This window comes from Trematomus bernacchii, unplaced genomic scaffold, assembly GCF_902827165.1.
Source record: "Trematomus bernacchii unplaced genomic scaffold, fTreBer1.1, whole genome shotgun sequence".
NCBI classification, from domain to species: Eukaryota; Metazoa; Chordata; class Actinopteri; order Perciformes; family Nototheniidae; genus Trematomus; species Trematomus bernacchii.
Genome location: NW_022987813.1, coordinates 92,162 through 106,873, shown reverse-complemented (window position 1 = coordinate 106,873; position 14,712 = coordinate 92,162). Strand labels below are relative to the sequence as shown.

General features: G+C 42.6%; 1 long non-coding RNA gene across 1 annotated transcript; it reads left to right on the top strand.

Annotated features, from left to right (window-relative positions):
* The first annotated feature begins 825 nt into the window (after positions 1–825).
* LOC117498787 lies at positions 826–7,653 on the top strand. The gene is made up of 3 exons (XR_004557605.1): positions 826–924; positions 5,352–5,706; positions 7,525–7,653. It is a non-coding gene; the product is annotated as an uncharacterized LOC117498787 (long non-coding RNA).
* Positions 7,654–14,712: the final 7,059 nt, after the last annotated feature.

Sequence of the window (14,712 nt, the reverse complement as noted above, 5' to 3'; positions counted from 1 at the left end):
GTTTTATTATTATTGATGTCTTTTCTCTGTCACTTCTTCCCTCCATCAGGTGACTCTGCTGTGGAACAGGAAGTGAAGACAGGCAGAGAGGTGAGAGAGGAGCAGCTGCACCGTGTGGAGTTTATTGATGAGGTTTCACCACTGATTAAAATGTAGTTATTAGTCAGTGTTTTTCTGGGATCCAGACAAATCTGCAGCTCAGGTTTGATTTGTTCACAGTTTATTTATTACGTGTTTGAGACGTGAAGAGGAGCGTGGAGGCATTTTGGAAAATAATCAAGAATGATGGGACACTTTCTGTCCTCAATATTAAACAAACTGACAGTATACCTTCCAATAAAAACAAACAATTGCACTGAAAGATTTTCTTGAACAAAGATTTGCCACCATAATTCTACAGACATTTAATTTACCAACTGGTATCAGAGTTAGGATTCAGTTTGTTTCCAATTAGGTTTTTTCACATGTAAGCAATTTGCTTTGGTGGGAATACATTTAATTATACATCAGCTCATCAGCTGTGAGCAATGTCCGCCCCAATGTGCTGTGATTGGCTGGTGCTACTGTGCTGTGATTGGCTGTAACTCTGATTGGCTTGTAATACTGTGCTGTGATTGGCTGTAACTCTGATTGGCTGGTGCTACTGTGCTGTGATTGGCTGTAACTCTGATTGGCTTGTAATACTGTGCTGTGATTGGCTACTGTTTTGTGAGCGACAGTAGTGGACATGGCTCAGCACTACATGACATGTTAACCGGTTACTTACCCGTTGGAAATCAACGATGAGCTGACAGAATCATTTGAATTTTAGATTTTTGTCTCACAATGAACTGGATTTTTATTACAATAACTCACTTTGTACCTTTCATAATTCCAGGCTCCAGTTTCCTTCCCATCTGAAAACACACCTGAATCTTCAGACAGGTAATCCTATAACAGGACCAAACACTTCTTTAAAAATATGTATTTGTATTTAATATAATAAATAATAATAATAATACATTTAATTTATATAGCGCTTTTCCAGACACACAACGCTTTACAAAAGTCACATTTAACAAACACAGTCATTCAGATTGGCGGAGTTATGACATGGGTGGAGGACCGGAGTGACGGGGTCTCGGCGGTGGGTGGAGGTGAGCAGGCGGCGGGCGGGGAGTCTGGACGTAGAACCGTAGAGGATGCTATTACAGTACTCGAGTCTGGAGGTGATGAGGGCGAGGGTGAGGGTTTCAGCAGCAGAAAAACAGAGGGAAGGTCGGAGGAGGGCGATGTTCTTGAGTTGGAAAAAGGCAGTTTGGTGATCAGGTGAGTTGACACAGCGGTTTCAGATCTGGGTGGAGGGGTCGACTTTGAGCTGTCAATAGGCGCGTTCACACCAACTACTTTCCTGTACTTAGTTCCGGCACTAAGAGCCCCGGCGCTTTTTACCCCAGGGCACTTAGTACAGATCGCGTTCACACCGGAGTACTTTTCTCTGAGGGAAGATTGCGCAAATGAGCCGCTGACGTCACTTCTCTTCTTCTTCTTTGGCTTTACTGGCAGGCCACAAACCACTTCAGGGCGAGTACAGTAGGTGGCGGTATGCACCTTAAAGTTGTTTGCAATCCGCTACAAAACAAGAGAAGAAGAAGAAAAACTTCCCGCGTATACTGCGACGCCCACCCACTCGCTGTACATTAGGCGTCTGTTGTTTACCTTCCGACCTCAGACATGATGGAGATGGAGTCGACTGAAGTTGTGCTGTTTGTGCTCATGTTATACAGCTTTGTAACTGAGTTAATGCAGCCTGAGCAACTTGCGTACAATAACAAAACAAGCCGAGCACGAGTGGTGGTGGAGAACGCTTTTGGCAGACTGAAGGGCAGGTGGCGGTGCTTGATGAAAAGAAACGTCTGCAAGATCACAATCCAGGTGGCAGCATGTTGAATATTACATAACCTTTGTGAAAGTAATGATGAGTACAGGGACGAATGGACTGCCTTACCGGCGACCCAGCTTGATGGGCCAGCGCCAGCCATTGCCGAAACTGGGGGGCAAGACACGCGCACAGCCCTTATGAGGCATCTGAACAGCGTGTAAATTGTACATTGTAAAAATGTTGACAATAAAGCTGATCTTTTGTACAGTGCTTTTGTTTCTCTTTTATTTTCCAGTCAAGACAGGCAACATACAATAGTGTACAGTGTGGCAATATAATAACAATAAACTGTGCCAGATGTGTTGTATGCACAGTAAATAGGCTCAGCAGCAAACACACCTGTATTATTTATTATATATCTTCCTGAGACCCACTGCATCCGTCTGCCATAAACACTATGGAAACCTACATGTTAGTTTTGGCCCATAGTGGACTCCATTTTGTGTTGTGTAAAATGGGGGGGGGAATTCAAAGTTTGCAAATCCCCATGTCCTCCTCAGAGGATAATCATAAAAACATTTAGTTTTAGGTCAAATAATATTTAAAATGATATAAATTATCATATTTGTGTATGTGCCCCTGCCATTCCTCCACAAGGTTGCAACATTGATGATAAATAAATGACAAATAAAGCTTTGCCAGTTTATAACCGATGAAACATGATGGTATCAGAATAATCACTTACATGTGATGTATAGGATGCTACACAGGTCACTAAAGATAAAGTGTCAGGAGAAATAAGCAAGCTACAGGATCTGTTTAACAGTAAATAGAAGTTCACATTTTTAATGTAAATAAAATAGAAGTTGTACATGTAAATTAACATTATCAATATAAAATAAAGTGTCAGTTGTATCAAGACTATATAATAACAGTAATAACAATAATATAAAATGAACTGGTGAGCATCTTGTCCTCCGTTTCCTGGGCCTTGGTGAACAGCACCATCTGATCCCCGTGCATCGACTCTTTCACCACCACGCACGCCGTCCTCCAACGCCTGGACGGTGTCAAAGAAATTCGCATCCCGTGTCCGCTTTCCTAAGAGGGGAAAATAAGCAATATACAAGATCTGTTTAGTCGCCATGTAGTTTTACAACATACTAGTGTGTGTGTGTGTGTGTAGCTGCCGCTCAAAGTGCCCTTCTTTATTGTTTTGTATTTTTGAAGAGTGCTTCATGTATGCTTGAACTTTGTTTAATGTTGTTGAGGCAGACATTTATACCAGATACAAAGGGAAGTAGGAACGGGAAGCACTTGGGGGAGTAGTAGAAGAGAACAGAGCATTAACAGCAGGATAAAAGTGGGTCACTCTGGATTAAACTCATCACTGCATCTGATTGGAAAACATCCAAATGGCAATTGTGATGGTTGCCAACAACCAGAGACAATACATCATGTATTTTTTAGCTGCCCGGATTATAACAGACAAAGACTCATTCTGAAAACTGCACTGGAACAACTCAACATCAAGGACATGGATTTCAAGTCAATATATGAAAGTAAATCAAGAAATGAAGCAAACAAGCTGATCTTCAAATTCCTCAAAAGCACTGGTCTGAGGACAAGGATTTAATATAAACATTTAATAAATCAACAGTAGGTGGCGATATATGCTCCAAGTGGAAGCGATTTCTTACCGGAAGTCATGTGACCTCTAGCCCGGATGTTTACAATGTTTGTGAGAGAGTAAAAAGGCGCGAAAATGTGTAAATGCCGGTCTAGGCGAATACGTTTTCACGCTGTTTCATAATTGTACCAAGAAGGAAATAAACATGATTGTGAACATCAGTTCCATGCGTAACGTTCTTTCAAGACAAAGTTACAGTGTGTGTACCTTTGCGTTTGGTTGCTGGTAAGGGAGACGAGCAAGCGCTTTGATCTTGAAGGCAAAGCTCGCTTGTTTCCAATCCCGAGAGTTGATTTTCCTCGCCTGAAACACACGATTAGTGCCATGAGTTAGTGAAGCAAATTACAGAAACACTGCACAGTTATTCACAAGTCAAAACGTTTTCATAGCGGCCGAGAATATCTAGCTAGCTAGATGTTATTAGCCAGCTCGGGGCCAGTGTTAGCCAGTTCAGCCTAGCATGGCTAGCTTGATCTACTGAGCAAATAAAAGTACATCTGAGACCATTATTGTGCAGATTAAAACCCCAGTGCATGTAGTTGATTTTACCTTCGTCGTGGTCGTCATCGTTGGCCACTGAATCCGCCGTTTGAGCGGCCTCCCACACCATCGGTCGATGCTGTCCGGGAGAAAAGGTCTGTGGCCTAGCAGAGCATCCAAGCGCTCGTACCATTTACTGGTCTTCCGGTCGTTACCACTCTTGTTATAATAGTCTTTAATTTGTTTGTAGTCCTGCCTGAGTTTCTTTATTTTTAGCCGGTATGCCGTGGCGCTGTGCACGATTCCCAGGTCGAGTGAAAGCTACTGAACTGGCTTCAGTAGCATTCCCTGGGTCGCGTCCTCGGCGTAGATCTCCAGAAGCGCCGACACCTCCTCATCACTCCACCGCTCCGATGATTTCTTGATGCTTGCCATAACTGCTTTCAAAAACAAACTACTCTCCGTCGGTGCGATGGGTTTTGTAGCGAGGAAAAACAATGGCGGCTCTACACAACATTTTCACAGTTGTACGGGGCGTGGTTTGCAATTCGCCCAGCCAATCAGCACTGGGGCACTTTTCACCCAGGAAAGTACGATCTCTCAGCGGGCTCTAAAAATGGGGGTAAAAGTTCCCGAGATTAAGTACTCTTTTGGTGTGAACGCGACATAAGGGGTACTAACGGAACTAAACGCGAAAAGTACGGTGAAAAGTGCTCCGGTGTGAACGCGGCTAATGGTGAGTGAGAATCACTGGGCAGAACAGGTGAGGGAATCCAGGCAGATTCATATTTGTGATTTATTGAGTTGGAGTACGTTTTTTTTGCATCCATAGTTTATGATCTGTAAGGCAGGCGGAGAGGGTGGAGTGGGTGGTGACTGTGATGTAGCAGGGGAAATCGATGCCATGTTGGCGGAGGATATGATGGGAAGGATGTACATGATAACGAGGAGGGGGCCTCTATGTGTAAGATGCTATACAGCAGTGGTTCTCAACCTTTTCCAGTCTCAACCCCTCAGAATACATTCAAATGTATCTGAAACATTTTGGATGATTCAACAACATATAAAACATAGGTGTAGTGGTTTAGGCGATTCCTGAGGAACTGTTACATATTAAGTATATCAATATTAATACTTGTATTCAAAAGTCCAGCTCTGGGAACGTTGAGGAATATAAATATCTCAGTTTTCTTAAAGCAGAAGACAGGAAGTGATTCACAGAGCAGATGGTATCAGTAGCAGAGTCACTACATTTATGAGACCTCTGTATGAAGTGATTGTTGGTGATTTCATAAAAGTGTTTTCCTGTTTATCTTCCAGGTCCACGAGGACAAACGTCCCAAAGAAACGGTGCATTTTGCAGTGAACATCTGATCAGAGCGTATTCCAAAACGACAAAGAAAACCTGAACTGCTGAAACACTGTTATAAAAGAAATACAGCGAACATGTACATTTTCACTTTAAACTGTTATAATTCACAGAGAAAATACATTTGAAACCAGTAAATATAACAGTGTTTTTCTGGTGAATTAGCATGACGACGCTGAATTTAAACAGATTGATTATTTCAGTCATTTTTCCTCAAAATGTATGATGTAATGTTTTCTGCTGTATTAATCACAAGAGCTTAACGTGATAGTAACTTTTAAATATTGCAGCTCTGTCATAAAATCTGTTTCTATAAATCCTTATTTACACTTTACAAGATTAACCCTTATGTCCTCCTCGGGCCTTTTTGTACCTTTTTTCAACTTTTGTTTTGTATTTGGGGATCGTTCAGCAGAGAAGAGGGTCCTGGGGTTGTGGGAGGGGTCAGTGAAGATGTTGGAGAGGGAGGCCGATTCAGTGGCAATAAGAGCATCTTTGTAAGCATTGAGATGGAGTTTGTGTGAGGGATGTTTTCTTTGAAAGACGTTCAAGTTGGCGGCCTCGCTGCTTCATTTGACGGAGTGCGGGTGAACCAGGGGGAGGAGGTCTTGAGAGTGACAGTTTTATTTTTGAGGTGGCTGGGGGTGTTGAGGGAGGGTGAGTAGGGTGGAGTTGAGGTGGGCTGGGTGTTGAGGGAGGTGAGTAGGGTGGAGTTGAGGTGGGCTGGGGGTGTTGAGGGAGGTGAGTAGGGTGGAGTTGAGGTGGGCTGGGGTGTTGAGGGGAGGTGAGTAGGGTGAGTTGAGGTGGGCTGGGGGTGTTGAGGGAGGTGAGTAGGGTGGGAGTTTGAGGTGGGGCTGGGGGTGTTGAGGGAGGTGAGTAGGGTGGAGTTGAGGTGGGCTAGGGCGTTGAGGGAGGTGAGTAGGGTGGAGTTGAGTGGGCGGGGTGTTGAGGGAGGTGAGTAGGGTGGAGTTGAAGTGGGCTGGGGTGTTGAGGGAGGTGAGTAGGGTGGAGTTGAGGTGGGCTAGGGGTGTTGAGGGAGGTGAGTAGGGTGGAGTTGAGGTAGGGCTGGGGTGTTGAGGGAGGTGAGTAGGGTGGAGTTGAGGTGGGCTAGGGTGTTGAGGGAGGGTGAGTAGGGTGGAGTTGAGGTGGCTGGGGTGTTGAGGGAGGTGAGTAGGGTGGAGTTGAGGTGGGCTGGGGTGTTGAGTAGGTGAGTAGGGTGGAGTTGAGGTGGGCTAGGGTGTTGAGGGAGGTGAGTAGGGTGGAGTTGAGGTGGGCTGGGGTGTTGAGGGAGGTGAGTAGGGTGGAGTTGAGGTGGGCTGGGGGTGTTGAGGGAGGTGAGTAGGGTGGAGTTGAGGTGGGGCTAGGGTGTTGAGGGGAGGTGAGTAGGGTGGAGGTGGGCTGGGGTGTTGAGGGAGGTGAGTAGGGTGGAGTTGAGGTGGGCTGGGGTGTTGAGGGAGGTAGTAGGGTGGAGTGTGAGGTGGGCTGGGGTTTGAGGGAGGTGAGTAGGGTGGAGTTGAGGTGGGCTAGGGTGTTGAGGGAGGTGAGTAGGGTGGAGGTGAGGTGGGCTGGGGTGTTGGAGGGAGGTGAGTAGGGTGGAGTTGAGGTGGGGCTGGGGTGTTGAGGGACGGTGATAGGGTTGGAGTTGAGGGTGGGCTGGGGTGTTGAGGGAGGTGAGTAGGGTGGAGTTGAGGTGGGCTAGGGTGTTGAGGGAGGTGAGTAGGGTGGAGTTTGAGGTGGGCTGGGGGTGTTGAGGGAGGTGGGTAGGGGTGGAGTTGAGGTGGGCTGGGGTGTTGAGGGAGGGTGAGTTAGGTTGGAGTTGAGGTGGGCTGGGGTGGTTGAGGGAGGTGAGTAGGGTGTGGAGTTGAGGTGGGCTAGGGTGTTGAGGGGAGGGTGAGTTAGGGTGGAGTTGAGGTGGGCTGGGGTGTTTGAGGGAAGTGAGTAGGGTGGAGGTTGAGGTGGCTAGGGTGTTGAGGGGAGGTGAGTAGGGTGGAGTTGAGGTGGGGCTGGGGTGTTGAGGGAGGTGAGTAGGTTGGAGTTGAGGTGGGCTGGGGTGTTGAGGGAGGTGAGTAGGGTGGAGTTGAGGTGGGCTAGGGTGTTGAGGGAGGTGAGTAGGGTGGAGTTGAGGTGGGCTGGGGTGTTGAGGGAGGTGAGTAGGGTGGAGTTGAGGTGGTTGAGCAGATCATCAGGTGAGCTGAGGGTTGTGTCCAGGGGGAGATTAGACGATAGCAGTTCGGAGAGATGGTTATGGTCAATGGAGTGGTAGATTACGGAAGTTGATGTTTCTGGGTGGGCAGGGTGTATTGTGCCTCCCTCGGGCCTTTTGTACCTTTTTCAAACTGTAGTTTTGTATTTGGGGATCATTCAGCAAGAACTCTTGAGTCAAATGTTTATATACAATGTCTTTTTACTCTTACATGTCTTTTATACTCTATCGATGCATTTGGACCCTCTGGACAACGTGGCAAAAATGTACACCAAAAAAACTGCTATTAAATCATATTATCATTCATCAATATGTTATTCAGCTTTTTTTCATAAATCCCTTAAACAACTTAAAACTTGCTCAAAAATTACCAATCATTCTCAGGATTTAACCCTTTAAATGCCTGTTTAATTTGTTTGAATTATTCATTACAAAACATCAGAAAAACATGATTTATTTCCCATATAATAAACAGTAGGGGGCTTTGGTGGTGATTAGAGTCAGAAAGTGTGGTGTGTGGTGTGTGTGTGTGTGTGTGTGTGTGGTGTGTGTGTGTGTGTGTGTGTGTGTGTGTGTGTGTGTGTGTGTGTGGTGTTGTGTGTGTGTGTGTGTGTGTGGTGTGTGTGTGTGTGTGTGTGTGTGTGTGTGTGTGGTGTGTGTGTGTGTGTGTGTGTGTGTGGTGTGTGTGTGTGGCGTGCCACAGAACACATGCAGTTGTAATGAGGAGGAGAAGACCCTGGAGCAACAATGAAGGCATTTCAGTGCAGAAGAAGCTTCAGAGATGGCCGTGCAGCTTTTATCTGCCAGCGAGGACTCATCTGAAGAAGACCCAAGCTTCGAGGGGAAGTCTGGAAGTGTCCCCGGGTTACAGGACGCAGAGGCGACGCAGAGCCATGGATTTCAAATGACGCTCAATCACAGATTACACTAGAGGGGAGGGAAAAGGGTGTGTGGGGAGAGACAGAACATATTTACAAGCAATCACACACATTTAATGTAACTCTCAATAGGTGTTACCATTTTTTTTATCCCCCTTAAATAACAGAATTAATGACATTATTTTAATGTTTTGTTGAATAATTATTTGTGCTGTTCTTTATTTTTTTATTTAATTTTTATTTATATTCATTTTTTTCATCACGTAAGTATTTTTTTTATGCCACTTAAATATAATTATTGTTTACAATTAATTAATTTGTTTTCAAGTTATTATTCGAGTCATATTTAGGGCTGTTATTAAAATAAATCTTTTATTTGTATTTTTTATTGTAGTTTGTTTTTCGAATTAAATCACAATAAAAAACATTTTATTTTTAAATGATATCAGACACAATATCGTTATCTTAAAAGCAGCTTTAATGTACCTCGAAATATCTCAGTGTTATTAAATATATATTTTTATTTATTTGTCTAATTATTATCAAATATTATGAAAGTAAAAGATTGACTCTCGTATGTATAAAATCAAATTAGATAAGATAAGGTAATGTAAGATAAGATAGGGTAAGGCAGTGTTTCTCAAACTTTTTCTTACCAAGGACACTTAACCAATAAAAAAACACTCGCCAAATATCCAAAAACAATAGGCCTGCTTCCCACTCCAACAGTACATAACAAATTACAGCCTGATAATGACAGCTTAACTCTCTGTATCGCTCGTTCACACATTAAATCAACAATACAACAACTGATTCTACAAGCATTTCGTTCAAATGCGATTTAAAATGCTCTCAGGTTTTACACCTCTTGTGAAATGTAGACTGCATTTATTACGGAGTTTATGTCCAACAGACTCACAGATCGTTGGCTACTGAGAGAAATGCAAAACCACACCGCATGTAGTACGACACAAACCTCCGCTGTGGATTTTCAAAACAAAATACAGTAAACTATGGTCGCAGGCCCAAGTTTAACTCTCTGAGCCCTTTTTTCACATGTTAGGCTGCATGTTAGGCTTCCAGGAGATTACAAATCTCCTGGAAATGGTACAAACAAGTGGCAACATGTGTGAGGAAGGTGTGGCGCTGGGCTATATCATGCAATTGAAAGTGAAAGTTAAGCTCGCTCCATTGCGGAGATATTCCCGTTAGAGTGCGGAAAACTTAAATGTATTTATTTATTTCAAATGTGAAATGTTACCAATATACTCACGGACCACTAGAGGGCGCTCACGGACCACCAGTGGTACGCGGACCACACTTTGAGAAACACTGGGGTAAGGTAAGTGATTATATGACATTTTAATTCATGTTCAAATTGATAATTATTTTTGTTTCCTTCACGTTAAAATAAATGCTATTGAACAAAGTATTTACACAAACTAAATAAATAAATGCTATTGAACAAAGTATTTACACAAACTAAATAAATAAATATAAATATAAATATGTGATTGAAAAAACACTTAAAACCAACAGAAGTAATTAAACACACACTGTCAAAAAGGATTTGATCAATAAATAAGTTTACATTTTTTCCATAAATAACAATTTATGCTATTTCTACTGAATTTCACAAGTTGTTATTATTTTAACTGAGCTTTAAAAGCCAGTTTTAATGACCGTTAAAAATCCAAATCAAATTAACCGTTAGTTTTCATTGGATTGTTCTAGAACTTTCCATGCCTCTTAACATGGTAGTGGTGATGACATATTACTGCGGTGAAAAATAGTCCCGGTGTTGAAGTTGTTTTTATTGATTGAAGGCATTTTGCAGGGACATTTTTGTTGACGTTATAGACAGTGAAACTATGGAATGCAAAAATTAAATAAATACATAACTAATTAAATAAATACATATATAAATAAATATGCCCTTCAAATAAATAAATATGGTTATGAAATAAATTCGTAAATAAATAAATTAGGCAATAAATATATATAAATGTATATTTAAATACACATTTATTTATTTCAAGAGACTTTCATTCATAATGCCACATTTATCTCGCTAAGCTGTACGAGGCTGGTTATCAACTCGGTAAATCAACCCAGGGTTTCTCCGTCCAGCTGAGAGTGCGTTCACGTGAAAGGGGCGGGGTTAGCAACATTTGACCAACGCTAATGTAATACTAGTCAGATTGCTCTGAAGATGGGAGGTGATATGCTATTAATGTTCACGTTCACACACTCAGTCGGTGATTTTAGCCGGACCCCTTTCCTGCATACAGCAGTTTAAACTGTATTTCCAATATGACTTGATGGCTTTAAACTCCGCACACTGAGCTCTGATTGATCAGCAGGCGGTGCTTTCACTGAGTTGGTCTCTTATCTGGAACCAGAGCAGGTTAGGTGTTCATGTTGCACTCAAGGACTCAAGCGGACATCACTTGTCTTTTCTCACTCGTGGCAACTTTATTATGAAAGACAACTCCGTCACAGTACCAAAAACCACAGAGGAAGACACGCTCTTCCTTCACCTGCACACCCTCAGGTGGAGCCTTGTGGCGAAAACAGGCACAAACTAACCCTGCTTCAGCAACAAACAGAACATACAAACAGTCATACGTAGTTAGCACAAAGACACTGGACAAATAAACATGAACAAAACGTGTCAATCAACCACATTGTGAACTATGTCGTCACATTCAACATAAGTTACCATGGAGATCTACCCCGGTAAGAAGTGAAACAGCGTCGTAGGACAGAACACTCAGAATTAACCCTGAAGTTACCTCGCTAACCGCAAATCTGGCTTCGTAGTACAGAGGCCTGTACTATGAAGCTAGATTTTCCTAACCTGGATATGTTTGAGTTAGCCGGTTGGCCCAATCCAAAACATACGCGCTCTCGCTAAACTGTACTACGACGCTGGTTATCAAGTGGATCGCTCAAGCCAGCCGTGTCCTATCTAGTTAGGTGCGCGTTCACATGAAAGGGGTGGTATTTGGAGCATTCCACCAATCTCAAACACGGACAAGCGTACTGACAGCGCAGCGTCATACTTCCTGAATGAAAAGTGAACTTTAATATTAGTCAAATATGAAGAAGTTAAACTTTAAACATCCATGACTTAAACACTTTATCCAGGATAAAAGCCACATAGCTGCACCTGCAAGGTGAATACAGCTGGTAAAAGAAAAAGTGTTTGAATGCGTACATTAACAGGTTTATGAAATCACTGCCCCGTCCAAGACACGATCTGACTTTAATTAGGAGAATTTGACTCGAGTGTTTCGTCAACTTAATGTGTTGCTTAAAATAATACTTCTGCATACAGTATGTGACACTGTGAGTGTTGCACGGCCAGATACGGCTCAGCTGACTCAGATAAGGAAATATATGATACATTATGATGTGATATGATATGAATGATAATGGGACACATCGACGTCTGCACTCACAGTGCCGCGGACTGTACTTAATGTTACTCTGATCCGGTTACTTATGTCGTGGCAGATATTTAAGTAAGCTTTCTTAACGCTAATGTTATAATAGTCAGATTGCTCTGAAGATGGGAGGGGATATTCTATTAATTTTCACGTTCACACAGTCAGTTGATTTTTGCCGGCCGTCTTTCCTGCAACGGCAGTTTTCTGTATTTCCTCTATCCTGTAATATGACTTGATCGCTTTAAACTCCGCACACTGAGCTCTGATTGGTCAGCAGGCGGTGCTTTCACTGAGTTGATCTCTTAGCCTGCCACCTAACCTCCTCCCGAGGAGGTTAGCCGCTCAGCATAAGTTACCATGGAGATCTAGCCCGCTAAAAAGAGAACCAGCGTCGTAGGACCGGAAAGCCAGAGTTTTCCCTGAAGTCAGCCGGCTAAGCGAAAATCCAGCTTCGTAGTACAGGCCTCAGGGCACTGGAGTGCAAAACAAGAGCTATTGAGATTGAGTCGGTGCTGTTGCTTTGCTCTGGATCTGTGAGCTAACCACGCCCCGTTCATTTGAATATAAGAAATGTAAATGTAAAGAGCTGTGAAATAAAAATGAAATAAAAGTCTCCTGAAATAAATAAATGTGGCATTATGAAATAAAAGTCCCATGAAATAAATAAATGTGTAATTAAATGTACATTTATATGTATTTATTGCCTCATTTATATATTTCAGAATTGATTTAATAACCATATTTATTTATTTCATGGACATATTTATTGATATATGTATTTATTTAATTATTTATGTATTTATTTAATTTTGGCTTGAACGGCATTCCATAGCCCTGCGCCGTCTTGTCCATTAAACGAGTAATGCTAATGCCCTAATTGTGTTCAGGCAAAGCATTTCTACCGTGTATGAATGTCACTTTTCACTCCTGTTTCAACCCGGCTCCTGGGCTGCAACAAAAAGCAGGGAGGCGAGACGAGGGGTAAGAATATAACAATTGTTTATTTATAATAAACAAAATAGTGAATGGAACCAGCAACAGGTCCCCGAGGCTGGCACAGAGAGAGTGCCCAGAGGAGTGAGAGAGGGGTATCCGGCTGGGCTCTCTTCTTGTAGGCCTTTTCGACCCAGGTGCAGCTCATCGGGTAAACGTCGGCCCCACAGCACCGGATACTGTAAACAGAGAGAGAGAGAGAGAGAGACCACGGAACGCCTAGTGGTGTGGAGGGGTCGTCACACTCCTAAAATGTGGGAGCTGCCGTGGCGTTTGCAGCTAAACTCCGTTCTTTGGTGTACGTTTCACGACAGAGAACGTAACTGAGGGGAAAAGTTATGCTTGTGTTATCGGCTAATTACGCTTTGAGTACAGAGATGCATGGTGGGTGCCGTGTCCGTACTTACTTTTCCCATGATTTGATGTATTTAAACCAAAGTTTATCATTATGATGGTTTAGATTTAAATAATTGTGTTATATCGTATTTATGTGTGTGTGTCTGCAGTGTTACTGGTTGATCTCTCAGACTGGAGAAGATGAGTGAGGAAGAGGACAAGTCTTCAGTCTCCAGCTGTCTGTCTCTGAAGAGTGACCGCTCTAAAGAAAGACTTATATTCTTCAGAAATGAACCTGGACCCTCAGACACAAAGTAAGAGTCTGTTTCTACGGTAAACTGACCTGATGAGGATTCAGTTTTTATATAATCTAACCTGTTCTTTTATGATCGCAGTAAAGAGTTGTAGTAGAGTACAGTTTAATGGAACTCTTGCTCCTTGGCATCATCAGCGATAGTAAATGATCTACTGGTGAAATCATCCTCACACTGACATGTTGGACTTTGTGTTAAATCAAGCTAATAAAATACAAACATGTAAAACCTTTCACTCTCAAATGAACTGAAAAAGCAGAAACCCTCAATCACGATTGAAAGTTCAGAACAAGTCCAAAAATCTTTGATTGGGTAAACAGACAGAAGTCAAACGCTGAAAAAAACAAAACATTTCCACAGACGGAGAGCAGAGTCTCCAGTCCCCAGCTGTCTGTCTCTGAAGAGTGACAGGTCTAGAAACAACCTTATAAACTTCAGTAATGAACCTGGACCCTCAGACACAAAGTAAGAGTCAGTTTCTTCTGTAATCTGACCTGAAGAGGATTCAGTTTTTATATCATCTGATCATCTGAACTGTTCTTTAATAATGTGCGCATTATATTAAAAAAAACACAGGAGAGTACTTACTTTTCCCATGGGCAATGTGTATTACTACTGTTACAACATATTTTATAGAAAATCAAAATAATAATATACGTTTATCGAAGTACAATGCCCATAAACTACATGTCCCACAATGCACCTCGTTCTGTGACCTGCCACTGAAGCGTCTCTATATCAGCCGTTTCTAGCAGCGGGAACAGTCAGTGAGTGCACCCTCTCTTTAGCAATAAGTGGATTTCACAGGACATGGTTACACAAATAGATCTCTTAGAATATGATGCATTGCTGCAGATTAAACTAACCAACATCATTTTAAGGAGTTAAAACATCTAGAGCAGTAAACTGCAATACATGCAGCAGTTCACCTGCACACTTTAACTTTAGTGAGGTTTTTTTTTAATGCAGGATGTTTACTTGCACTGGGTTGTTTTCAAACTGTTTTAATAGCTTTGTTCTGCTTGTGTTTAGCTGCATGTCTATTTCTATCTTACTGAATATAATCCCTGTGTGTTCCTGTTCAGCTGATAAGGCTGGTTATGAAACAAGGGGAGGAGCTGCAGACAGGGAGGGAC